Here is a 26,860-nt window from a genome sequence, read left to right as displayed (position 1 = left end):
GACTACACTATGTTGCTATTGTTATTTAACACTCTGATGTGGTAAATACAGCACTCACTGCTTGTCATGTTGTTTTTTTCTTTCCTTTAGTAAAACTCTTTATTTTAATAGAAACATCACTCTATACAAAAAGACACCCCCTCCTATTCTCACTTTTTTTCCATTAATTTTCAAACAGACCTGGATGCAAACCAGCTTCAGGGCCTGGAAATAAAAGTATTTTTACTGGCTCAGACACTGCCCAGAAGATATTAGCCATGTAGGAAATGTGCTGAATATTACAGGGCCCACTATCCGGGGCCAAGAAAGACAGTTGGTGTAAACCCCAGACTGCTGTGCGGCTGCTATCTCTCAAAATGTCAAAGCTTTGGTCTCTAAGTCTGCTCTGTTCTGGTGTGGCTCTAGGTTGGACCAGGCAGGCAACCGATTGGACTAGCTGGCTGTCCAGCTCACTGAGTCATGGTGGTAATTAAATGTGACTTCGGACTGTAGGGTCATCTCTGATACCTAGCCCAGTCTAAAAGGAAGGGTTTACGGATGGGGCTCATTAGAGTGGGGCTGAACACTTTGCCAGAGTCAATCACCAGCACTGCTTCCAATTGCACCTTATTAAAAAGACCTGGCTGGTGGAGATAGTTTCCAAGATACCTATTCAAATGCTAAAACAATGGCTATTGTTTGAACAATATCAACATTATGAGCTTGTGTATGTGTGGGTGTGTGTGTGTAGTCTTGCATCTGCACCTCTCTAGTGAATATGTAATTCCAGATGTGTAATAACATTTGCATGTCACAAAAATGGCAGGCTGTAAGACGAATGAATTCAGAGTCCAGATATTTATGATCCCATAAATGGGATTATTTTGAGGTAATCCATTTTCCCGAAGAATTAAAATGGAGCCAGGCGTTAATCACTAGACTTGTAAGCTCTTAGCCTCACATTCCTCACATGCTGTGCAAATGAGCCCTAAAATGTACTTGACGGTTATATGTAGTTTCCTGATCTGTGGCGTCATGTATGACTGCTGCTAATGATCCAAAGGGGAGAAACACAAAGGCAATTTGCAGCATCTCATTATGCCCATTCATTATTACAGTCCAGCTAATTTGTACTTTTGGCAATTTGTGATCTATTTTTTGATGAAGAGACATGAAACAAACTGCATGATTATAGACAAACACTGTGTAACCACTGGCCTCAACCACAACAGGAAGTGGTAGAGGGGCTGAAACTCCTCCATGAGCAAGGATATGAATAATATAATTATTATGAAAAACCACATTAAAATCATTCAACTTGGGCTTCTAAGGTCATCTAAGGGAATTTTCTCACTCTTCTTGTAATCCTAGACAGAAGGGAAAAAATAACATTAAGTGCTTTTGGCTACAAGTGCTGTGCTGAAATGTTAACATCTCACAGCCATGTCTTCAGTTATTGGGCTATGAACACTTGAAAACTCTGGAGATCATGGTAAGTTCAAAGTTCAGCTTCCACTGATGCCAAAAATAGTAAACAACATGCCAGAAAGTGTGTGGAGAAATCCCAAACATCAATTCTAGATTTTGTTTATGAGATAACCTCAACATGACGAGTATGATACACCATACTGCCAAAAGTATTCACTCATCGATCCCAAACACTGAATTCAGGCGTTCCAATCAATTCCATGGGAGCAGGTGTATAAAATCAAGCACCTAGGCATGCAGACTGCTCCCAAAATATTTGTGAAAGAATGAATTCCATAATGTTACAGTGATAGGATGCCACCTGTGTAACAAGTCCAGTCGTGAAATGTCATCACTACTAAATATTCTACAGTCAATTGTTAGTGGTTCTATAACAAAGTGAAAGCAACTGGGAATGACAGAAACTCAGACACCAAGTGGTAGGCCAAATAAAATAACAGCGCAGGCTCAGCAATGCTGAGGTGCATAATGTGCAGAGGTTGCCAACTTTCTGCAGAGTCAGTGGTAGCCTTGTGTGGCCTTAAAATTAGCTCAAGAACAGTGCATAGAGAACTTCATGGAATGGGTTTCTTTGGTGAGCAGTGGTATAAAGTTACCAGACATGTTCTCTGGACATTTCCCATTTGACAATCCAATGGACAAGTCTGGGTTTGGCGATTGCCAGGAGAACGGTACTTAGCTCACTGCATTGTGCCAACATTAAAGTTTGATTGAGGGGGGATTATGATGTGTGGTTGTTTTTCAGGAGCTGAGCTTGGTCCCTTAGTTCCTGTGAAAGGAATTCTGGAACAATTCTGGAACAGTTTGGGGATGTCCCCAAACTGTTCTGACATGACTGCACACCAGTGCACAAAGCAAGGTCGACAAAGTCATGGATGAGCGAGACTGATATGGAAGAACTTGACTGGCCTGCACAGAGTCCTGACCAAAGGTTCAGTGATCCCAATTTATGTTATTACGGAGACTTTGTAAGACAGAAACCTTGCAGCTTAAGAACAAACAATACAAGTAACAGTTTATGAAGTTCAAAAAGAAAAAGGACAATCACAGCTTACCATTCATAGCTTGTCTCTTGTCCTGTCTCCCTCCCCTCACCCCCAACTAGTCATGGCAGATGGCTGCAACTCCCTGACCCTGGTTCTGCCAGAGGGTTTTTTCTTGTTAAAAGGGAGTTTATCCTCTCCACTGTCACCAAGTGCTTGGTCATAGGGGTCGTCTTATTGTATATCTCTGTATCTCTCTTATTGTAGGGTCTTTACCTTACAATATAAAGCACCTTATATAACTGTTGTAGTGATATTGCACTATGCAAATTGGCATGAAAAAACAAAGTTGATTACAGAAAGCTAACAGAGAGATCTATAGCCTTGAAAGCAACCTTAATTTCATCTTATTCCCAAAGTTTGCTATAGTGGAAAGTTTTTAGGCTTGCTTTCTTATCTGTATCCTGATGTTATGGACAGTAAAAAGCTGAACTGTAATAAACAAAGTGAATCGTTTGTGGAAGTCAATACAACCAAGATGCTGACCTTTTACATGCATGCATAACGGTAACAGACATTCAACAAAACAAGCATTTATAATAGTATTCCCACAGTAATTGCTTTGATCACAAGACACATTAACCATTCTGAACTGATCACAGTTATGTAATATTGCACCAGCCTTGTGCAGATATTGAGGTTTTGCTCTAAGAGGTTTTATTTTGCTCTTGCTTGACAACAGTTATAAATATATATTAGTCCGTTTCTAAAGTACTACCACTTGTTTTCTGCTCTCTAAAAGTAGGTGAAACTTTTGAGATCAGAAGCAAAGTGTCTGGTATTTATGGTTTATGTTTTTAAAATTCAGAAATGACTGAAGAAATAAAATGCTTCCCGCAATTGTGTAATATGTGACATCTCTTGCCAGATCTTCAGACAGAACATGGCTTGACAAGTGCCTTTTGCTACAACGGAACATGTTCTTGGCCTCTATTTGAGAGGCAGCTCTCCTCTGAATGTTCTCTGCATGCTTCAAAAATATGAGATTAGACAGCTGCATGTCAGACTCATTGTCCTTCGTTAACAAGTCTAATTTGTGCCTCATTCTGTCTTCTAGCTTTTTCCAAGATCTCAGACAATCATTCTGGCCCCCACTGGGGTTGGAAGACTCATCATGCTGGCATCCATATTTGCACCATCTGTGACGGAGAGAGCTGTGTGGTTATGGATCAGTCATACACACACAAACATGCACACACACATATACACACAGATCATATACATATGCAACACATAGACAAATGTCACTTGTTTTTCTCTTACTCTCTGATCAACTTATAAACAAAAAACATATTATTTAATCTCCCGAGTCATGACAAAATCTATCCATATACGCACTTCTGCATCCCTGCATTGTAGTCAGTGTAATTCCAGTTCTCATCTAATCCTAGACTGCTAATATAGGCTAAAATCCACCAAGACTTTTCTGATATAGCCTCAGTGAGTGATTTGCTAAATCAGCTTCAACCATTGATTTTGAAATATATTTTAAAAATTCACACAAAATATGAATACCATTTCTAATAATCTCATTGGAAGGGTAGCCAACAGCCTGCTTCCAACTTTGGTGGCTCCCCACCCCCTGTCTTATCATGTTCAAGAAATACACAGAACTCTGAAATAGGCAGGACGCACCACTGCACAGAATGAATTCTGATGGCTGAGATTGTGCACACACTGCTAGTGAATGATCTCACCCTCAGACACACACTCGGGTCTAACTCGTGGATAGAAAGGAACAAATCAGGGTTCTGAATGTTGTGTTTAAAAATGTGTTAAAATTGTGTGCATTAATAATATGGTGGCGTTTTAAAAAAAAGGAATTCTAAGAGAGAAACAAAAAGAGGTGCTATTACTTGGCCTCAAACCAGCAAACCACTTCTTCATCCTTTGGGGTTGAAGGGGTGGACTAAAGTTCCCCAGCTATTATTTCTACAAGTATACCCCAAATTAGCAGTAGGATAGTTAACCCCTGGGTTAATGCTACATACTCTTATTGCACAACTACCACCTCACAGATCTCTCTCACTTGCACTCTTACTAAACTTGTAAAAGAAAAACACTGAGACAGATGTCTGAATTTTGACATTCTCCACTGTACTGTAATAAAAATCTATGAGTGCTTATAATCACGGGAAGTCGAAGGGAGTTAATGTTGATTCCTTTTCAGCCACGAGTGACATGGCCCACTGGCAGTTATAGCCACAGCTCGAATTTAACCGAGGGTACTTCAGTAAAACAAATCAAATCAAGTACTACTGTTTGGATGGATGAATCCAGTTACTGGCCATTGACCAATTTGATGCTTTTGATTAGTCACTCTATTGTCCACTTATGTGCAGTCTGATTCTGAAACAGACAAAAACCATATAGTGCATACTGACTAGAGTTATAATGCATCAGCCAATTTAGCTGTGTTACAACTATCTCTAGCTGGTCTTTGGTAAAAAACCAACAAAACAAAACAAAAAAACTGACTACAGCTGCCTAGGTTTTGTTTCTGTCCGTGTACTGGGGCGTTTCCCATGTTGTGGGATATTAGTCTGTGCTCTTTGCAGGATGCTGACTATCACTGCCAACCTATGTGAGCAAATCCCTGCACAGTTTATTATACTTTCCCACAACAGTCAACACAGAGAGCCACCTTACAATAGAACGCTAGAAGCTCTAAAGAATCCGCAGATGAACAGACCCTGCTCCTTGTAAAATTTCTGAACACATTTCAGTTTTGGCAGGTCTTAGCTGTCTGTCCCGCCCTCGCTCTCACACCAATTCTTTTTTTTTTTTTTTGCACAGATTTCTTTTCCTAGTGTGATATTATTCCTGCAGTAGTCATTTTTGTACCCCCTGCTGATCAGGCTTCTAACAGGAACACCGCTATGATGCTACTCTGGGATGCTGTAACTTTTACTCTCTGCCTTCTCTAGTCTAGGTAGAAATCTGGAAGACGTGCACAAAAGCTAAAACAGTTATTAAACAGGGAATTAAACAAGCTCCTCTCTGTGGTTATTTTATAATAACTGACTCAGATTCACCTCTGTACCTCTGCTAGTTTCAATGTGACTGAAAAAGACTGATAACTTAAAAACACACACACACACACACACACACACACACACACACACACACACACACACACACACACACACACACACACACACACACACACACACACACACACACACAAATCTCCATGAGAATTTCACTTTCGCTGTGTGTGCGCCTCTCTATGTTGTCCATCTCAATCTGATAGACATAGCCCTGAGGGAAACAGTAACAAGTCAGCCACCTGAATATGCAGCCGGGGACACAGTATGTGCGGCGGATGATAAAACTCCTCGGAAAGGGGGGAGCACCACCAAAGCCATGAAGATCGCAATCACACAGAACAGGCAGCTGAGGCGTAGAGAAAAGGGCCTCTTGAGACAAGAGGAAGAGAACCTGCATTTTTATAAGTAGGAGTGGTAGAAGACAAACTGAGAGCTAGGACACAACTGTGAGCCAGAAGTGCTGGGGTTGCGACTCTGCTCTAACGCAGCAGCTTAGATGGAGAGATGAGACAGCTGAGATGAGGCCATCACATAAGTAGGTTTATAAACATCACTAAACACTACAGGTCTGCAGTTCATACACAGAAAAGGGAAGCAGACAGTGCAAAGAAATGCTCCTATATATAAAACACCCAGCACGCCCCCGCGGGCGGTTTATCCTTCAAGCTCGGGTCCTCTACCAGAGGCCTGGGAGCTTGAGGGTCCTGCGCAGTATCTTAGCTGTTCCCAGGACTGCGCTCTTCTGGACAGAGATCTCCGATGTTGTTCCCGGGATCTGCTGGAGCCACTCGCCTAGTTTGGGAGTCACTACACCTAGTCCTCTGATTACCACTGGGACCACTGTTACCTTCACCCTCCACAACCTCTCGAGCTCTTCTCTGAGCCCCTTGGTATTTCTCGAGCTTCTCGTGTTCCTTCTTCCTGATGTTGCTGTCATTCGGAACTGCTACATCTATCACTACGGCCGTCTTCTTCTGTTTGTCTACCACCACTATGTCCGGTTGGTTAGCAACCACCATTTTGTCCGTTTGTGTCTGGAAGTCCCACAGGATCTTAGCTCGGTCATTCTCCACCACCCTTGGGGGCATTTCCCATTTTGACCTCGGGACTTCCAGGTTATACTTGGCACAGATGTTCCTGTACACTATGCTGGCCACTTCGTTATGGCGTTCCATGTATGCCTTGCCTGCTAGCATCTTGCACCCTGCTGTTATGTGGTGGATTGTCTCAGGGGCATCTTTACACAGCCTTCACATGGGGTCTTGCCTGGTGGTAGACCCCAGCCTCTATGGATCTTGTGCGATATATATATATGTATATATATATATATATATATATATATATATATATATATATATATATATATATATATATATATATATCCATAGAGGCTGGATATATATATATATATATATATATATATATATATATATATATTAGGGGTGCAACGATACTCGTATCGATATTGAACCGTTCGATACAGTGCTTTCGGTTCGGTACGCATGTGTATCGAACAATACAAAATTTTTAATTTATTTTATCAACTTTTCTTCTGACGATGCTGTCTGTGTTGAGAGCTCAGTGGATCTGCGTTCGACTACTCCGACTAGGCTGCACTGTCGAGCGCAGATCCACTGAGCGCAGCGCAAGCTAGCAAGACAGAAGCTAAGCTTGTTGCAACAAAGCAAATTGAAACTCCCCCACCCTCATTCAGATCTGGCCTTTGGAACTATTTTGGTCTTCATGTGAAGTATGACCCTGAAGGTAAGCGTGTCATGGACAAAAGTAAAACAGTATGTCGGATGTGCCACGCAATGCTCAATTACATGGGTGGGAACTACTGCGTTAGCGCAGTTTGCTCGTTAACGTGTTGACGCCGTCCAGCCCCATGCACGGGGCGATCCGCGGTAGCTCGTTAACGGAGATTTGCCGTGTTGTGGCGTTAACGTCATTTTAACGAGATTAATGCTGACAGCACTAGTGGGAACACAATGAATATGACTGCACATTTACTCCAACGTCATCCTAGTGCAAAGACAAGTGGAAGCAGACAAAAACAACAAGCACGCATGCTACAAACTTTACCCGAGTCATTTAGACAGCCGTTAGCACATGATTCTCCTTATGGGGACCTGATATGTTTAATATGCTGCTGAGAGTATACCCCAGAAGAAGCGTATAGTATAGCTTTTATTTTGGAAAGAGCCATTTCTCTGTAATAAACTCTCTTTTCCAAAGATGAGGGATTTCTCCATGAGATATTTATTTTTTTTATTACTTTGTCGTTTCAGCAACATTAAATTTAAAAACTGTACTTTTGTGTTAAAATATATATTTATAATTTTAATAAATGACAAATTAAAAAAGCATGAACATTTTTTTGTATCGAAAAAATATCGAACCGTGACACCAAAGTATCGAACCGAACCGAACCGTGAATTTTGTGTATCGTTGCACCCCTAATATATATATATATATATATATATATATATATATGAAAGATAGGATCATGGCCAAGCTTGAAACCTGGATCCCCCGTAGCCGGTTACCAAGATTACGTGAAGTACCCTCAGAAGGTCTGCTAGATGATGTTAATGCAGCACAACGGATGATACCTACAACCACGATTACCGACACTAACAAGCTGATCTGCAATACGGCAGCAGTGATCAGTGAGATGCTTGGCTACAAGTTGAACAGCCACAAGGGGCAGTACCCTCCATGGAGAAGGAGGCTAGAGGGCAAGATCAAAGTAGCATGGAGGGAGGTTAGCCAACTAACAGAGTTGCAGAAAGGCGCGACAAAGAAGGTGCATAAGAAATACAGCAAGCTGTCCATACCTGAGGCCTTGGAAACTGCCAAGCAAAGACTCACAGCCTTGGCCAGCCGCTTGAGGAGGTACACCAGAGAGATAGAAGGCAGGAGAATAAACCAGCTGTTCTCCGCAGAACCAGCAAAGGTGTACTCTCAGTGGCAAGGGAACAATAAGAGAACAGCACCACCAAGGCTGGAGACGGAGCAATACTGGAAGAGCATATGGGAGAAGGACACAACCCATAACGGCAATGCTCAGTGGCTAGTGGATCTGAGGGCAGACTATAGCGACCTCCCTGAACAGGGTCCAGTAACCATCACAGTGGCAGACATCCAAGAAAGGGTCTCCAGTATGAAGAGTTGGACAGCACCAGGGCCCGACATGGTTCACGCCTACTGGCTGAAGAAGCTGACTGCACTCCACGAGCGTCTGGCAGCACAAATGAACCAGCTGCTAGTTAACGAGAGACACCCGGAATGGTTAACCGAAGGTCGGACGGTCCTGATCCCCAAGGACCCCAAGAAGGGACCGGTCCCATCCAACTACCGACCAATAACCTGCCTCAGTACTACATGGAAGCTCCTGTCAGGCATCATATCGGCTAAGATGAACAGGCACATGGCTCAATACATGAGCGGGGCACAGAAAGGGATTGGCAAGAATACCAGAGGCGCAAAACACCAGCTACTGGTAGACAGAACAGTCAGCCGAGACTGCAAGACCAGACTGACCAACCTGTGCACAGCCTGGATTGATTACAAGAAGGCCTATGACTCAATGCCCCACAGCTGGATACTGGAATGCCTAGAATTGTACAAGATCAATAGGACCCTAAGAGCCTTCATCAGGAACTCAATGGGGATGTGGTGTACAACACTAGAGGCCAACTCCAAGCCCATAGCACAAGTCACCATCAAGTGCGGGATCTACCAAGGAGATGCTCTGTCCCCACTGCTGTTCTGCATAGGCCTGAACCCCCTCAGTGAGATCATTAACAAGACTGGCTACGGACACCGACTACGAAACGGAGCGGTTGTCAGCCACCTCCTGTACATGGATGACATCAAGCTGTATGCCAAGAGTGAACGAGACATCGATTCACTGATCCACACTACCAGGCTATACAGCAATGACATCGGGATGTCATTCGGGCTGGAGAAGTGTAGTCGGATGGTAACAAAGAGAGGGAAGGTAGTCAGAACTGAGGGGATCGAACTACCAGAAGGCAACATTGCAGACATAGAGGACAGTTACAAGTACCTGGGGATCCTGCAGGCGAATGGGAACCATGAAGAGGCCGCTAGAAAAGCTGCAACCACCAAGTACCTGCAGAGGGTCAGGCAAGTCCTGAGGAGTCAGCTGAATGGTAAGAACAAGATCCGGGCTATCAACACCTACGCCCTGCCCGTGATCAGGTACCCTGCTGGGGTAATAGGCTGGCCAAAGGAGGAGATAGAAGCCACTGATATAAAGACAAGAAAGCTCCTTACCATGCATGGAGGGTTTCACCCCAAGTCCAGCACCCTGAGGCTGTACGCTAAGCGGAAGGAAGGAGGCCGAGGACTGGTGAGTGTCAGCACCACAGTCCAGGATGAGACAACGAACATCCAAGAATACATTGGGAAGATGGCCCCAACTGACTGAGTGCTCAGTGAATACCTCAGGCAGCAGAAACCCAAGAAAGAGGAGGAAGGCGAGGAACTATCATGGAAGGACAGGCCCCTGCACGGTATGTACCACCGGCAGATAGAGGAGGTGGCTGATATCCAGAAATCCTACCAGTGGCTGGACAAAGCTGGACTGAAAGACAGCACAGAGGCACTAATCATAGCAGCACAAGAACAAGCTCTGAGTACAAGATCCATAGAGGCTGGGGTCTATCACACCAGGCAAGACCCCAGGTGCAGGCTGTGTAAAGATGCCCCTGAGACAATCCAGCACATAACAGCAGGGTGCAAGATGCTAGCAGGCAAGGCATACATGGAACGCCATAACCAAGTGGCCGGCATAGTGTACAGGAACATCTGTGCCAAGTATAACCTGGAAGTCCCGAGGTCAAAGTGGGAGATGCCCCCAAGGGTGATGGAGCATGACCGAGCTAAGATCCTGTGGGACTTCCAGATACAGACGGACAAAATGGTGGTGGCTAACCAACCGGACATAGTGGTGGTAGACAAACAGGAGAAGACGGCCGTAGTGATCGATGTAGCGGTTCCGAATGACAGCAATATCAGGAAGAAGGAACACGAGAAGCTGGAGAAATACCAAGGGCTCAGAGAAGAGCTCGAGAGGTTGTGGAGGGTGAAGGTAACGGTGGTCCCCGTGGTAATCGGAGCACTAGGTGCGGTGACTCCCAAGCTAGGCGAGTGGCTTCAGCAGATCCCGGGAACAACATCGGAGATCTCTGTCCAGAAGAGCGCAGTCCTGGGAACAGCTAAGATACTGCGCAGGACCCTCAAGCTCCCAGGCCTCTGGTAGAGGACCCGAGCTTGAAGGATAAACCGCCCGTAGGGGCGTGCTGGGTGTTTTATTATATAGATATATATATATATTCATATATATACATATATATATATTAGGGGTACAACGATACACAAAATTCACGGTTCGGTTCAGTTCGATACTTTGGTGTCACGGTTCGATATTTTTTCGATACAAAAAAATGTTTATGCCTTTTTAATTTGTCATTTATTAAAATTATAAATATATATTTTAACTCAAAAGTAGTTTTTAACTTTAATGTTGCTGAAAAAACAAAATAATAAAAAAAATAAATCTATCTGATCAAGAAATCACTCACCTTTGGAAAAGAGAGTTTATTACAGAGAAATGGCTCTTTCAAAAATAAAAGCTATACTATACGCTTCTTCTGGGGTATATTCTCAGCAGCATATTAAACATATCAGGTCCCCATAAGGAGAATCATGTGCTAACGGCTGTCTAAATGACTCGGGCAAAGTCTGTAGCATGCGTGCTTGTTGTTTTTGTCTGCTTCCACTTGTCTTCGCACTAGGATGATGTCGGCGTAAATGTGCAGTCATATTCGTTGTGTTCCCACTAGTGCTGTCAGCGTTAATCTCATTAAAATGACGTTCACGCCATAACGCGGCAAGTGTCTGTTAACGAGTTACCGCTGATCGCTCCGTGCGTGAGGCTGGACGGCGTCAACGCGTTAATGAGCTAACTGCGCTAACGCACTAGTTCCCACCAATGTAATTGAGCGTTGCGTGGCACATCCGACACACTGTTTTACCTTTGTCCATCAGGGTCATACTTCACATGAAATCCAAAGTAGTTCCAAACGCCAGATCTGAATGAGGGTGGGGGAGGTTCAATTTCGTGTAGCGTTGAGGCAGTTGTCATGTTGCAACGAGCTTAGCTTCTGTCTCGCTAGCTTGCGCTGCGCTCAGTGGATCTGCGCTCGACAGTGCAGCCTAGTCGGAGTAGTCGAACGCAGATCCACTGAGCTCTCAACACAGACAGCATCGTCAGAAGAAAAGTTGATAAAATAAATTAAAAATTTTGTATTGTTCGATACATATGTGTACCGAACCGAAAGCACTGTATCAAACGGTTCAATACCGATACATGTATTGTTGCACCCCTGATATATATATATGTATATATATATTAATTGTCTTGTAGTATGAAGAAGTAATTTCCTCACATTTCTATTGTGCCTTTCCAGTCATACTGACCATTCAAAGGGATGTGAGGCGCTACACTTAAAGCACCTTATCTACCTCACATGTTTTTTTCACTGTGGGAGGAAGCCAGAGACAAGCACAGGAAGAACAAGCAAACTCCACACAGAGAGGCCTGCACAAAGGTTTGAACTATACACTCCTGTGAGGCGCTCCTGTGCTAACTATTCCAGCACCAGGCTGCCCTGCTAGGATCTCTGCTAGGATCTGAGTGTTACATCAGATCCTGCTGTCCACTAATTACAGCTGAGTCTTTTACATTGCTCTCTCTGAATGTGTTTGTATTTATCTGATCTACTTTACACTTAGTAGGTGTGCTACTTGAGACCCAACAAAGACGAACAGGCAGGATAGCCAACCGCATGGGGCCCCAAATTATTAGGGGGCCCCAAGGGCTGACAAATTTTACTCAGTAACACAAAACGTAGCAGCAGCAGTGACCCTCCCCTGCAACCCTTCTCCCTTATACAAAAAATGGCAATTTGCAAAGCCATCTAATTTTGAAACCACCTTAAAAGTGTCTGAAATTTGTTACAAGTGCACTGTGCTCAGTGAACTGCAGGCTGAGCCCATATTTGTGTGTGTGTATGTGTGTTCAGCAGGTCATCAGTTGACTGCTGATCAAATCAAAACTGTGTGCAAACATATTACTGCCCAATGTAAATTTGTTTTGAAAGCTAAATTTTGGACATAACCTGTGGTTATGTCAAAGCAAGCGATGGATAAAAGTCAAGTTTCTGATGGAATATTTAGCAGTGGCTGGCTCAGTAAACATTAGCTCTTCTTCTCAGGCTGACTTGTCATTTATTAGCAGTGACACACACACACACCGATTCGGTGGATGTAACAGCAATGCGTTAGTAGTAGTTTGTAGTGTGTCGTCCATCACCTCAGCATTTAAGGAACACATAAGCACAAGAAAAACTATGTGAAGTAACGTTAAAAGTTATCATCTGCATTTAATATAAATCTAGATAAATGAGCGGTTCAAGACCAATGGTGAATCGCTGCAGCCAAGTTTACAGTCAGCTGTGTATTTCACTGACATGGCCCATTTCTTAAGTGAAAAATCATGCATACTTCAATCACAAACTCTTGGTTTAAGATGCAGTTGGCCCATTCTTTAGGTTTTGAAAGGATGGTCAACTAGAATTTAAAAACAAGCCAAGAAACACAAAAAGCAAAGTGTATTTAAGGCTTAATTCACACCTTAATTGTGGGTTATCATAGCAAGAGTGTATTTTTAGAAAATTTGTTTCATGTTTCACTTTATATGCTAAATTTTGTGTGTGTGTATTAGCATCCTGACCTTGCCATTCCTGTGTACTCTGTGGGAGCAATCACAGCTCAATTAAACTCCAGTCCTGAAGATACAAAATGTCCCAAACAGTCACCAACCAATGGATCCTGTCAGTGTAACAGGCAGCTTTTTGAAACTGTCATGTAAGTTACAGAGTACAAGCAAGAAGCCTTAATGAAATATGCAAATTCCTATTATAAATCTAATGATGTTGCACTACAATTAACCCTAATTTTTCAAAAATGTTTAGAGGCTGACAAAGTCCATTTGTAACAGTGCCCTTTTTTCTGCATTTGTTTGTTTGTGTGTGTGCATACTGTGTATCAGAATTTATGAGTGTGGTGTAAAGACCTTTAAGGATCATTGAATCTTTCCTTTCGGCGAATTCTTGTAATGTAGAACCATTTTTCATTAGGTTGTCAATAAAGTCCCATGTCTGACTGACATATCAGTAAACAAATAAATCAAAAATAAAAATAAATAAAGTCCCTATGTTGGCATATGTGGAATCTGCAAATATTAAATTTTTATGTTCAGGTATAATTAAACGTATTTGATCACTACACTTTCACAGTTGCTCAGGCATAAATTTAATCCTTACAACCTTGGGATCAGAACAAATGATCATGTATGTATGTATAATATGATTTTCAAATCTTAGAACCTCACAAAGAACATAGAAAATGCATTAAAGGGTTTAAATGACATTTTGCTATTCCATTGAAAATAAAATAACATAATTTCATTTGCAGCAGCACGTCATAAAACAGTTAAGACAAGGCTAGCAAATGCTGGGAATCTAAGCAATACTGAAACAAAACAGCTGGACAAACATTTGGGGTTAACTGGCAACAGGCAGTAACACATATATGTGTAAAAAATGCACAGCTTAGAGAGGCAAAGTTTCTCAGAGGTTCACCAGTCTGCAAAAAAAACGTATTTACAAATTATGGAACACTTTCAAAATAATATTTCTCAGTGTAAAATTGTGAAGACTTTGAATACCTTATTATTTTCAGTACATAAAGTCATCAAAAAAAGGAGAATCTGGAGAAATCTTTGTGTGTATGAGAAAAGGTCAATACACACAAGGTCAAGGTCGGATGCCTGTGATCTTTGGTCCCTCGGGCAATATTGTAATAAGTACAGGTATGATTCTGTCCTGGAAATCACTGCACGGGATCAGAAACACTTCCAGAAATCACAGTCTCTGAACACACTTTATTTTACCATCCACAAATACAGGTTAAAGTTCTGATATGAAGAAAAAGCTATATGTGAACATTGTTCTGCCTTTTAGCTTCATAGGAGAAGAGTGTGGATGCTGGACAACAAAGAAGATCCAGGACTGCTGGGCAGCTAGAATCCTACATTAGGCATGAACAATCTTCATCTCTCTAAAAGTCCGTGAACTTGTCTCCTGAGTTCTTAGATGTTCTTTGACTATAGTTAAAGGAAGAGGAGATACTACACAGTAGTATGATATGATACAATTTCTCAGTTTAAACATTTGATATTTTCTCTGTTCTGCTGTGAATAAAATATGGCTTTATGAGATTTGCAAATCATTGCATTCAGTTTACATTTACATTTTAAACTGTGTCCCAACATTTTTGGAATTGGGTTTATACGGTATTACATATTTTTCATTTGGCTCACTTTTTTACACATCTTTGAAAACAAAAATTACATTGCAACAGTTTGAATACGTTTATTTTGGAAGTAGAATTGAGGCACCCCTTTTGTTGCCAGCTGTAGCCCTCTGTAATGTTTCCTCCCTTTTTTCATCTTCCTCTCTTTCTTCTTCACCCACCCGCTCAGTATATATGACCATCTGTTGGAATTAAGCTATTAATGTGTTTTTCTGTTCCTCCAATGTGCCTGTGGTTACAGCTTGTGTGTTTCCTAATGTTACTTATGTTACTTTACCGGGAATTTGAGTAAAATATTGTGCTGACGTGGCAGCTTGGAGCGACTCACTGGATGTAACCGCAGCACAGTTCGAGCCTATGACATGAGAAGAAATCCAAACTGAAACACTAAGTTGTTGCTGAATTTTACTCCAACTACAGTAAATCCCCGCTCCCACCCACATTCTACTTTTAAAGCATGTTTCTGAAATGCTAAACCAAACTGAAATGTAGCTTAATCAAATACAACACACACCTCCATTAACGCATGCTGTTTCCAGAGGTCCACCCTGTCTCGAAAAGAAATTACATTCACTTTACTAAACTGTTTTCCATATATGTTGTGGTGGCAAAACATCATCACAGATGGAATCATTTCAAAAATGGGACAATTGCACAAATATAAGCACGACAAATTCAAACTTTCAAAAATAATTAAATGTAATCAACAAATACAAAAACATATATATAACATATATAAAAACATACACACACATACATATATATATATATATATATATATATATATATATATATATATATATATATATATATATATATATTTAACTACATAACTAAATGACTTGACAGACAAATACAAAATTAAATACAGTCCGAATCAAAGGTTTAAGACAACTTGGCAAAAAATCATATGTTGCATGGTTGGATCTTAACAAGGTTCCAAGTAGAACTTCACCATGCAACAAGAAGAAATGGGAGTGAGAAAAAAACATTTTTTTGATCATGCAATTTATTGAAAACAACACTTAAACTGAAACAGGCTGTTTTACAGCTGATCAAAAGTTTAGGGCCACATACCTTTAAAAGGCCAAATCTGTGCAAAAAATGTGGATTCAGTGTCATTTTCTGTCAGGTAGTCACACTGTCATGACGTTCTGATGGCAAAGGAAAAAAAACTGTTCCTTTTTTGAACGTGGTCGGGTTGTTGAAGGTCAAGTTGTCTTTTGATTGGGACTATATATATTGAGCATGTCCAACCTTTGCTTTATTTTCACACATTTTTTAAAGTAATTGCCAGCCATTTTTCGCACGTCTTAGATGCTTCACAGGTTGTTCCACCAACAAATTTCTAGGGCACAGGGGTCCAGATGATAAGGTTACAATATACTGAATTTACATGTTGCCAGACAGGGACCAGCCGTCAAATCAAGACTTCACGTACTGACTCATCCATCCATCCTGGCCTATTTCCTCTTATAACCTTTATATGACTCTTCCTGTCATTGTGTACGTTTTTTCCTTCTTTGTACATTTGAGCAATTCAACTGCCATTTAGGCCATAGAAATATGATGTCTGGTGCTCTAATGATTTGCAGACCATAAGTGGAAATGCCCACCATGAATCATGAAAATGCATTTTCCTATTTCCATTCTGGAGGAGAATACATGCTCAGCAGAGAGATTTACACTGTCATTGCTTTCTCATTCACTTTTTTCTTTCTTCTTCTCTGTCTTGCATCCGCCATCTCTTCTTTGTTGACCGTCTTCCTCTTTCCAATGCATTTTCATGCTAGACCCATTTATATTCTCAATGGTTTTGTATTTTATGTGTACCAGTAAAAGTCAACTAAAACCCTGTAGTGCATATGTTATGGACAGAAGTGAATATCTAAGACACCTTAATGAGTTCTCTTGAGTTTTCCCGATGTTTCAAACTGATTAGTTTACAAATCCATCACAGAATCCTTTTTTTTTTTTTTCAGTTCTTAAGGGATCTACATGCAACACAGAGACGCCTGTGACTAATTATGCTATACTATAAAAATTATGACCATGCAGTTTCAATACAAGGCCCGAGCTATTGCAGCACAACACAAGGTTTCTATTTCAGAGAGTCTAGTGATCCTGGTCCAACATGAGGACATTTACATGCTTATTAGCACCAAAAGCATGATGGCTCTGCAACTGATTCAAAAAACCAAAAACAAAAAACCCCAACATATCCCAGGCTGAAGCACCGTGATTATAAGAAATTAGGTAATCTTGAGTTTGTGTTAAATTCTATACTAGATATGTATTTAGAGTGAAGATGCACAGCATACTGTTGCCCTTACACTTCCCATATCTCAAAATAAACCTTGTTTTCTGCAATTACAGAAAAAATAAATAGATCTCATAGGTGAACATGGCTAAATGTACTTTAATCTAACCTTGTTAGATAAGGAGTTGTCACTGATTTGACAGTATGCAAGTCATTATGTAGGAGGTTTCACCAGAGAAAAAAATGGTTAAACTCTTAAAGATAGCCTGTGGCATATAAACCATTAACCGCAGCTATTTCAAATCATGATGTCTCTTAATATTCCTAATCTCACACGTTTAATCAGAGTCATTCAGGGGAATTGCACATGTAAGAGTTTTAAAATATTCATTGCAGCGCATTGAGTCATTCTTGTATTGCATGTGACTGTGCACTCAGATTTTTCCTTTTTTCCCCTCTCGCTTTCTTCTCTGGATGTGTCATTCCTTTGTCTTTTTACTTTCTCTTCCCCTGTCTGATTCTTTTCAGAGGCAATTATTTGGGACAGATCATGTACTTTCAGGCAGGATGTAAGAGGAAATGCTTCTTACGCAGCTAACCAGAGCTCTGATTGGTCTCAAAGTAGACCTGTCAGAGATACAGCTCCAACAAAATGACTGGTTACCTAGCAACCAGTGACCAACATTCCTAATTCTGGAGATAATTCTATAGGTTCAGGTTTCCCTAAGGTAAACAAGTTTCATAGAAACTGAATGCGTGGCCAGATGATTAATCTTGTTTGCTTAGTCTTTTATCAGATATTCTTTTATTAATAATAACTAATCATATTTAATACTAACTTTTAACAAAAACACTCTACAGGTTGATGAAACGTGAAATACTGACAAAAAACAGTCTATGTTTTTGTGTTGATGGACACAAATGTCACTTTTTGCCCTTTTACAACTCTAAAAGTGTATTTCAGTGGAAAGTACACATCTGCAGAGACACATTACTCTGGCAACAAATAAAACACAGACTGAAAAGAAATGGCAACTGTTGTATTTTAACCTAAAGGTTGATCCTTTTCTCAGTGTAATCAAGAAGTTTTTCTTGTCTGAACTTAACTGAGTTTTTTTTTTACAGTACACCCTAGCCCTAACCAAGTCATTTTAATGTTAATACAATTTGCTTTAAATTAATAATAATTTTTAAAAATACATATAAAAATCTTTCATGTGTGTGACTCAAACTGTGGAGTGAGTATTGAAATGATGTACTCCACCACTGACCACTCATGTGCCAAAATGTGGCACTGGAGCCCTTTAAAAGTGGAAAAGATTAACTTTAAATAAGTACATTGTAAGCTCAGGGACAATAAAATAACCTGGAACCTGGAAAATACTGTAAAAATTCATGTAAAAAACAAAAACCCAAATCAACAGATTAGAGGTGACTGTTTGACAAACTTGCATGAGACTACTGAAAATTTTAACACCCCCTGGGTTTTGAGCCTTAATTTTGTAAGACAAAAAAAGTGTTGCCATGATTATATTATTTGAAGGGTAGCTTTATTCATAGTCCTTGTTTAATTTCTGACACTAAACACTAAAAATATTTAAGCAATACCAACACAGAAGTAGCGTGATTATTACCATCTTCTTACTTGGATGTAGGCCGATAAAGACTCCATATTTTGCATTGAATAATTATAGTAGACAGTCTTCAACATTCTTACCCTTTCTTAAACGTGCACATTTAAACTGAAATTAAAATTTAATTGAAATTAAAATAAAACATTGTGCTAACCCTTCTTAATAAGGGATTTTAGTAACAAACAATATGCAGTATGTCGGTGACGGGCTTCTTTCATCATTTTTGTTGAATCAAAACCATTTTTTTAAACACTGAAAGAAATATAAAAGAAGGTTTTTTGTTAGCATCTAATACAATTTACAACAATATCTTCTGTATCAAATATTGTGACATGATCTTATAAAAAACACGACATATTTTCAGTTTCACAAAAGTTATAAGCAATAAGATGCAAAAATAGACTGTGACTACACACGATGTAATATAATAGATCTTGATCGCCGCTGTCACAGGGAATTAATTTAAATCTTGCTAAACCTGCACTTTGTGGATGTAGTGGATTGCGTTACACTGAAGTGCTTCTTATTTTCTGTCTAACGATACAAGTACAAGCAAAATGCTTAATAATAAAAAAATAGCACAATCAAATCTGTTGCCAGAACAAACACTACAATTTAATATTAAAAGCAAGTCGATGCAGTTACTCATCTCAGCTTTCAATTTCGAAATACTATATTTCCTAAACAAGCAAAAAAAAAACCTTATGCTTGACATATATTATATGCAGCACATTTACTGAAAGGGCCAAAGCACTATAGATTATTTCAGAGTAACTATATTTCTTCGACATATCAGTTTACTGTTTAAGTACCTGAAAAGAAACTTCAGCCACTGAACCCTTGAACTGAGCATTCCTTCTTTCTCTTGGGTCAAAGTGAACCTTTCACTTGCTGTTCTTCTTCAACTTTGGCAGGAAATGACTACAGTTCAAGTGAAAGCGCTTAACAGCTGGTAGCTGTGATCCAGAAACGCAAGACGAAGGTCCTGATTGGAGAAGCACGCTGCACAACATCAAGCTAAAATTTCTGCCTCCTGCCTGAGACTTTAAAACACACAGCGCACGAAAACAGAATGGCAGATCACTATTCACCGTCTAGCTTTCAATATGAGTGCATGAACATGAGAAAGTGCATACTGTAGGGTTACGCATATATCTAAGCATTTACTATTTAGTGTGTATTAATGTGCACTCTTCCTGTATAAGCACCAGTTGTTTGATGCATTTGATATTATAAATAAAAGCAAATTAACCATTTTGGCAAAGGCTTACCAGTAAATGTACACATACAGCAGTGAGAAAAAAAGAGTGAACCTGTTGGAGTCTTTAATATACAACATGATCAGATTACTATCTTTATCATCTAACAGTATTACAACTAAGACACCAATCAGCTACTTTTGAACGGGATTTGAATGGATCGGTGAGGAAAAACTGGATTTCCATGAATTTGTAGAAGTTGCAATAGGAGGACAATGTGCCTCAACATTGTAGTAAATCTACTTAAGAAAAGCTACAAAGAAAATTTCTGGTAACTAATTTGTTATTCGACTAAACGAGGAAAAAGAAACTAACCGACTAGTCTATATAAATGATACATGAACGCGCTTACTAATCAATAATAACCAATTTACATCCTAAGGCAGAATAACGTGTAATAAATGATGAATAAAGGACTTACTGATACCTTAATAATGCCTAACAGTGTGACATTATTATAGAATAGCAATATAGAATAGGCTTTTATTATCATTCTACATGTACAACGAAATTATAAAGTGTTAATTTTTTTTTAATAAATATGTTTAACTTGATGATTTTGGGGGGGATTTTTTTTACCCCTGGCTTGGAATTGGGTGTTGAAGATAATGTAATTTTAAGGTATTCGTGCAGCCTGCAGAAATTCTGGTATTGTGACATCCCTGCGCTCTTTATTTCATCTGGCAAATCAAGTAAAAGCCATCGATCATAACTGTAGTTTCATGTAACCATATTTCTGTGAAACACATGAAAGTGCTCTCATGGAAAATCTATGGAAACATGAAAGTGAAAACAATCACAGTGCTGATGAAGCGAGATTGGGCCAAAATCATTTCTCCCCCACTACACAACTGCCGCTCTACACCAACCAAAAGAAAAAGAGCTCCACTTTCTGTCATCATCTGTTAGAGGTTCATGGCTAAAAGTATTGTTTTAGAATAAAATGCATGGTATTAATGTTATTTCAGAGACAAGCATTTGCTTTGGGAATGCAGTCCTCTTCCACCTTTGATCCCAGTCAATTTTAAGTGTAAACATGGTTCACAAGTACTGGCTCATGCACATCTGTTGGCAACTGTGCGGCTGCATCCTTACTTGGAAACACTCACAGATTTTTGAGCTGACTAAAATAGCATGTGATCAGGGTTGTGGCTGTTGGTTCATTTTCAGAAGCAGCATCTACTGTAGGACATGGTTTACAGCCCAGCAGGAGAGCATCTAATATTTCCTGTCTTTCATGTTTTTTAAAGGGAATTTCAGTCACTATCCATTGGTGTTTCAACTCCTTCTGGAAGAAAATTATAGGCCCGGCATTTGGTTTTAGTTGTTGCTTTTAACCTGGGCCATTTGTGAGCTCTTTTACAGCAAGTATCACAAAAAGGAAATGCTAAAAGAAGAAATGAATGTAACAGCTTGTACACACAGCAGGCACGTACATATTATTAGTCTATGGAGGATCTCACATGACCTGAGTCTTTTACACCAGGCACCCGAAGAACAGAGCTAAGCAAAATCAGTTATAAAAGGTGGAATAACCTAAATCCTATTTGCTTTCCAAAATAGTAACTAATTACCTTTGCAAAAAAAGAATGCCTTTCCTATCTGGCACTGCTGTGATTTATGTTAATTCAAAAACAATTTTCTCTTTGTTCAGGTTAAAGGACTTCACCTGTTAATGTTGGAAAAACAACCTATTTAGGGTCTGGGTAAAGGCTTTGTGTCTTCACTGTCTAATCTCCTAATCATGTTATTGTATTTAAAATTATAATAATTATGTGATAGTAAAATAATTACTATGTCTTTGTCACTTGAATGTAAACAAATGCAAAACATATCACTTAATATAAAGTGTGATCAAAAAGTTTTGGGAAGAATCCCATGAATAATCAAAATCTCTCGATCTTAGCAAGTCTCAATTTCATGGCCATCTTCATGTGCCTGTGCAGATCATATTCAGCAAAACTATAATACTTAGCTTGCTCCCTGGAAGTCCTGTTATCTGCGCTTGTACTGTGAGTTTTAAATTTTCACTATGGATCTCAAACTTGCACAAATAGCAAACAGAAACCTCTTTTTCAAATTTTGTGTGAAGGATCATCATTGGTAATGAGAGCTGGGTATACAGTGCTTTTCAATTGAAAAGTCCACTGTTTCCAAGCCCACAGGCAGCACGTCAGGTGGACAGCGAGACTAGGACCGTGGTTGTCAATTATTCTGACATTTACAGAGCCTTACATTACAAATTCCTCCCAGACGGTGAAACTGGCAATGCAGAGGTCTACTACAAAGTCCTGAGGCATCTGAGATACACTCAACTGAACTGTGGCAAATGCCAGCATGCCACCATATCCCATCACACACAGCGGTTTTGTGGCCACACCTCCACTCATCACCTACCCTACATACCCAGTTTTACGTCATATTAAAGAAACTTCTTTGGCTGAGCTTCAAAGAGATAACTCTGATTTGATAAACTCTCTAGGTCTGCCTGCTCGAACAAAAATTCTATCATACTTTAATTGGTTGGGACAGCCACTGTACTGGCCATTAACCAGAAATCCCATCCTGTTTGGTATTATGGGGTGTGAAAGGTAGAAATGAATACTGAAGGGGAGAGGCAAAGATAATTCTGGTGACAAAGGTTGTGTAAAAGCTGACAGGACAACCCAACGGAGGGGAAACAGGCAGCTGACAAGATTCCAGCCGTCTGAGCAGAGAGAGGGTATAGATCTAGAAGCAAGATCAATCAGCATTAGTCAAAAAAAAGATCAATAGAAAGGCTGTTATGTGGCTGAAGAAGCAAACTACAGCGGCCCAGTCTCTGATACTCAGCTGAAATTGTTCAAACTAAAATACTTCTATTAGCTTTTGGTAAACAGAATAATTTGATATTTGGAATGTAACTAAAGCTTAACATATAAAAATAAAGTAATACTAATGTGGAGTACTAGAAATTGTCATAATTAGACATATGATAACTGAAAAGCTGTTTTTTTTCCCGCAGTCATCTCTTTGCCAAAAATGCTGCATTTGAAGGATTTCTATGCCAGCCGAGTGTAGGTGCTGTGTTTGTGCTCTTCTAAACCTGGAAATGGAAATTGCTGTCAGTAAAATCTAGTTCTCTGCTACCCAAAGCTGAAGCTACAAATGCATTTTTTACACATTTCCACCAACCTCTGACGCTTTGTCTGGAAGCCTTCGGCTGGCGTGAATTTACCCATGGGCAATCTTTCCACTCTGGTGCTCTTATCTGTCTCTCTTTCTGCCTCTTTGTCTACAGTTTCTTTCCTTACTCAGTCTCCCTCTCTTCATCTCACTCTCTCATTTCCCTCCAGCTACTCCATCCATCTCAGAGGAGATCGTCAAGCCAATCTTCTTCGGTGACACTTTTACAGGATGTCCAGGTTGAACTATGACCCAAGATCTACTGTTGCCCCCGACTGCCACATGATATAAAGCAGCAAATAAATTAGCAGCAAATTACCTGTCAAACACCTGCTGCTGAGGATGCTGGAAGTCTCTGACTACCACTGAGCAGCTGGTAAAAGAGACTACATGGGGCATTTCCATTTGACCAGAAACCACTACTTAAAGAAAATGCCTCTTTGCACCATCCGGAGAATGTATCAATATTATAATGTATCATCTCTGGCTGGATGTGAGGCAAATTCTAAGTGACATGTGAGCTGTCAAAAGCGCTGTTCTCACTGGGACAAATAAGTTTAATGTTCAGCTGAATTAATCAATGTTGACAGGGGAAGAACTCCCTTGGCTGTTTCCTGTCACGATGCATTGTTTGCCTCACCTCCTAATTGCTCTTGCTTGTTTAATTAACTAATTGTAGCCCGTTATGATTCTAGAAATGATTGTTTAATTTAGTGCAATGAAAGTGTTGAAATCTATGGGCGAGGCTCATGAAGGTGGCATGGCAAATTGGGACACATTAGCCGAAATAAGTAAGGGTGACAAAAATTATTTAGACTTAACATAATCACTTTAGGACAGCATCAGCAGGAATTACCAGTGATGAGATCTGTGGCTTGGGGCAAACCAAAGACAGCCTGAAGACTTCTAAATACAACAAAAACTCCATTTGTAATCATTAGTTGTATGATTTGCAATTAAAGGAATATTAAAATCTTGAAGATGTAGCTGTAATATTCAAATGTAGCTCCCTTTCCCATTTGTGTTTTAGTCTTTTTTTTTTTTTTTTGTTTTTCTTAATGATACCAGTGAAACTAACTTGCCGCCTGTAACTGTGAGAGATTCTACATCTCTTTATTTGGTTCTACCTGAGTGATTCTGGAGAAGCCTGCTGACTGTACATTGTTTGCAATAGATACCACCTGTTTGGAGAAAACACATTAAAGCTCAAAATGAAAGGTAATATCCAATGACCTTTTCGATGAGACCTATCTGCATTATTCAAGCTGAGCCCAACAAGATTTGATGTGGAATCGGCTAAACGATGCACCCAAGTCATGTTTTATTCATGTGGCTCATGAGCCGCAACCACCCGGAGACAAATGTTGGGATGTTTTTGTAGAAACAGTGAGATAAAACTGCAGTTCAAAATAAAGTAATAAGAGAAAAAAGAAGAAGAAAGAAGAAATTGTCCTTTACAGCAAGGAATTGCTTACCAGTTTCTAAACTAGATGTCTTCAAATTTGGTCATTTTGACATGGATGAAACAATCTCTTAGACTAATCCTTAGATGTATTAAAAGAAAGAAAGAAAGATATGTTACAAGAAAATCAAGCATGATAAGTAGAGACCAAACATATTTATGGCAGGTTATACATATTACATACTGTATATACTGTCACACGGTAGATTTTTAGGTACTCATGGTTTTCCTAGATTGTGTCATAAATCGAACTTCATCCCCCTAAAAACTGGCACAGATCAACATCACAGAAGTTCACCAGGTGTATCTTAGATTTGCGTTGTCCATTAAAGCCAATCAAAACTTATGGAAAAGCAGTCAAAGAGGAAGAAAAGTCATATCTCAACAATTCTACAAGATTCTACAATAAGCAAAAACACCTTATTGCTGTCTGGGTTCCTATCAGTATATCAGGCACACTTAACGTCATCAGTGTATGCAGATATATTATTCTAAGCAATGGTATAGTCTAAAGGCTTCAAAGAGGAATTTTTCATAGATAATTTGCTAGAGCTTCAGTCGGGAAACAAAGCTGGCACCCATTTTTTAAAATCTTTTTTTTTTTCAACATATTTTTAATTTTTCTTTTTATCCTCAATTGGAGTCAATGGAAGCTACTGTGGTGAAACATTTTTAAATGTGACATAATGCCTCAAGACAGTATCCTGATTTATGCTTTATGTTTGTACCTAGAGCACGTTGGTGCCATCAGTGGATCATTAATATTTTGCTTATTAATGTAGGTTTTTAACCATGTGTCTTCTTATTTTATTTATTTACTTGATGAGGTGCTGTTGGATTACTTCATCTGATTCAAAGTATCTTGGCATCAATTTTAAACTCATTGACTTTTTGGGGTTTTATGAAATAATTTTGGACTCAGGAACCTAGCCAACTTAACAATGTTGGAGCCTTTGATCACTAGTGCTGCAATCAGCAAAACTGCATTTTGGCTCATAAATGCTGATTTTATTTTTATGAAAACATACTTGTCACAGCTTAGTTTGTTGCACACTTGATCATGTCACCTTGGGAGTTAGAACATTATACTTATCAGTTGATTAGCTAAATACACATAATATTTCCCAAACTTTTTTGAACAATCACTCATTCAACGCATGTTTGGGCAGATTAATCTAACTGATTGCAACAAACTTGGAAGTATAACAATAATATTTTATTTAACCATTAATCAGTTTGATCTATTGGCAAAAAGTCTATAAAAATAAGGTTGGTACGTTCAGCTGGGGGTCAACACAAGAGCAGTTACAGAATACACTGCAGGACTTACATATCTCCTCTAACCTGGGAACACCTTAAGATCTCAGAAACTTGCTTTAGAGAAGTAAATGCGGATCACCCATGCTTAGCATGATGTCATCATACCACAAAATCAGACGAGAAGGAAAAAAATAATGAATGACTAAGAGAGACAATAATTTTGATAAAATGACTATCTGATTACAAATACAAGTTTTTTTTCCCAACATTTAGTAAAAGTCTCAGTCGAAAAAGGTGAAAAACAAGCAAGTGCTCTAAAAAGAATCACAAAAATAAATTCAGGTCAGCAGTCCAAAGTTAATAATGACTAAACACTGTCCTAGAAGTTAATATGAAAGAGTGTGTCTGCTAAAAAAAATAAAATAAAGGTCTCTAGAGGTACCTTGTCCCAAAAAATGGCTTTTCACTAGCTTTTAAAAGACTAGAACAGAAAACAGATTTTTTATTACATACTATGAAATGTATTACAGTACAAGTAACTTATATAACACACTGTGCTATGAGGATGCACAACACGTTATCTCTATCAGTGACTCAGTCAGGGAACTGATATGCATTCTAGTGCAACTAGCAGCTTATTGTTCTACAATGAAACTCCCTCTGGGGCCCGCACTGTCTCGGTTTGCTCCATGTCATCTCAGACAGTCTGTAGAAGATCTATTAATTTTCATCTCAGTTGCCTGGTTCTGTACGACTTTAAGCTGGTCTCCACGGGGCCGAGCAATGCAG

The sequence above is a fragment of the Pelmatolapia mariae genome, linkage group LG12 (genome assembly GCF_036321145.2).
Source record: "Pelmatolapia mariae isolate MD_Pm_ZW linkage group LG12, Pm_UMD_F_2, whole genome shotgun sequence".
Lineage (NCBI taxonomy): Eukaryota > Metazoa > Chordata > Actinopteri > Cichliformes > Cichlidae > Pelmatolapia > Pelmatolapia mariae.
Note: the sequence above shows the minus strand (reverse complement) of the source record.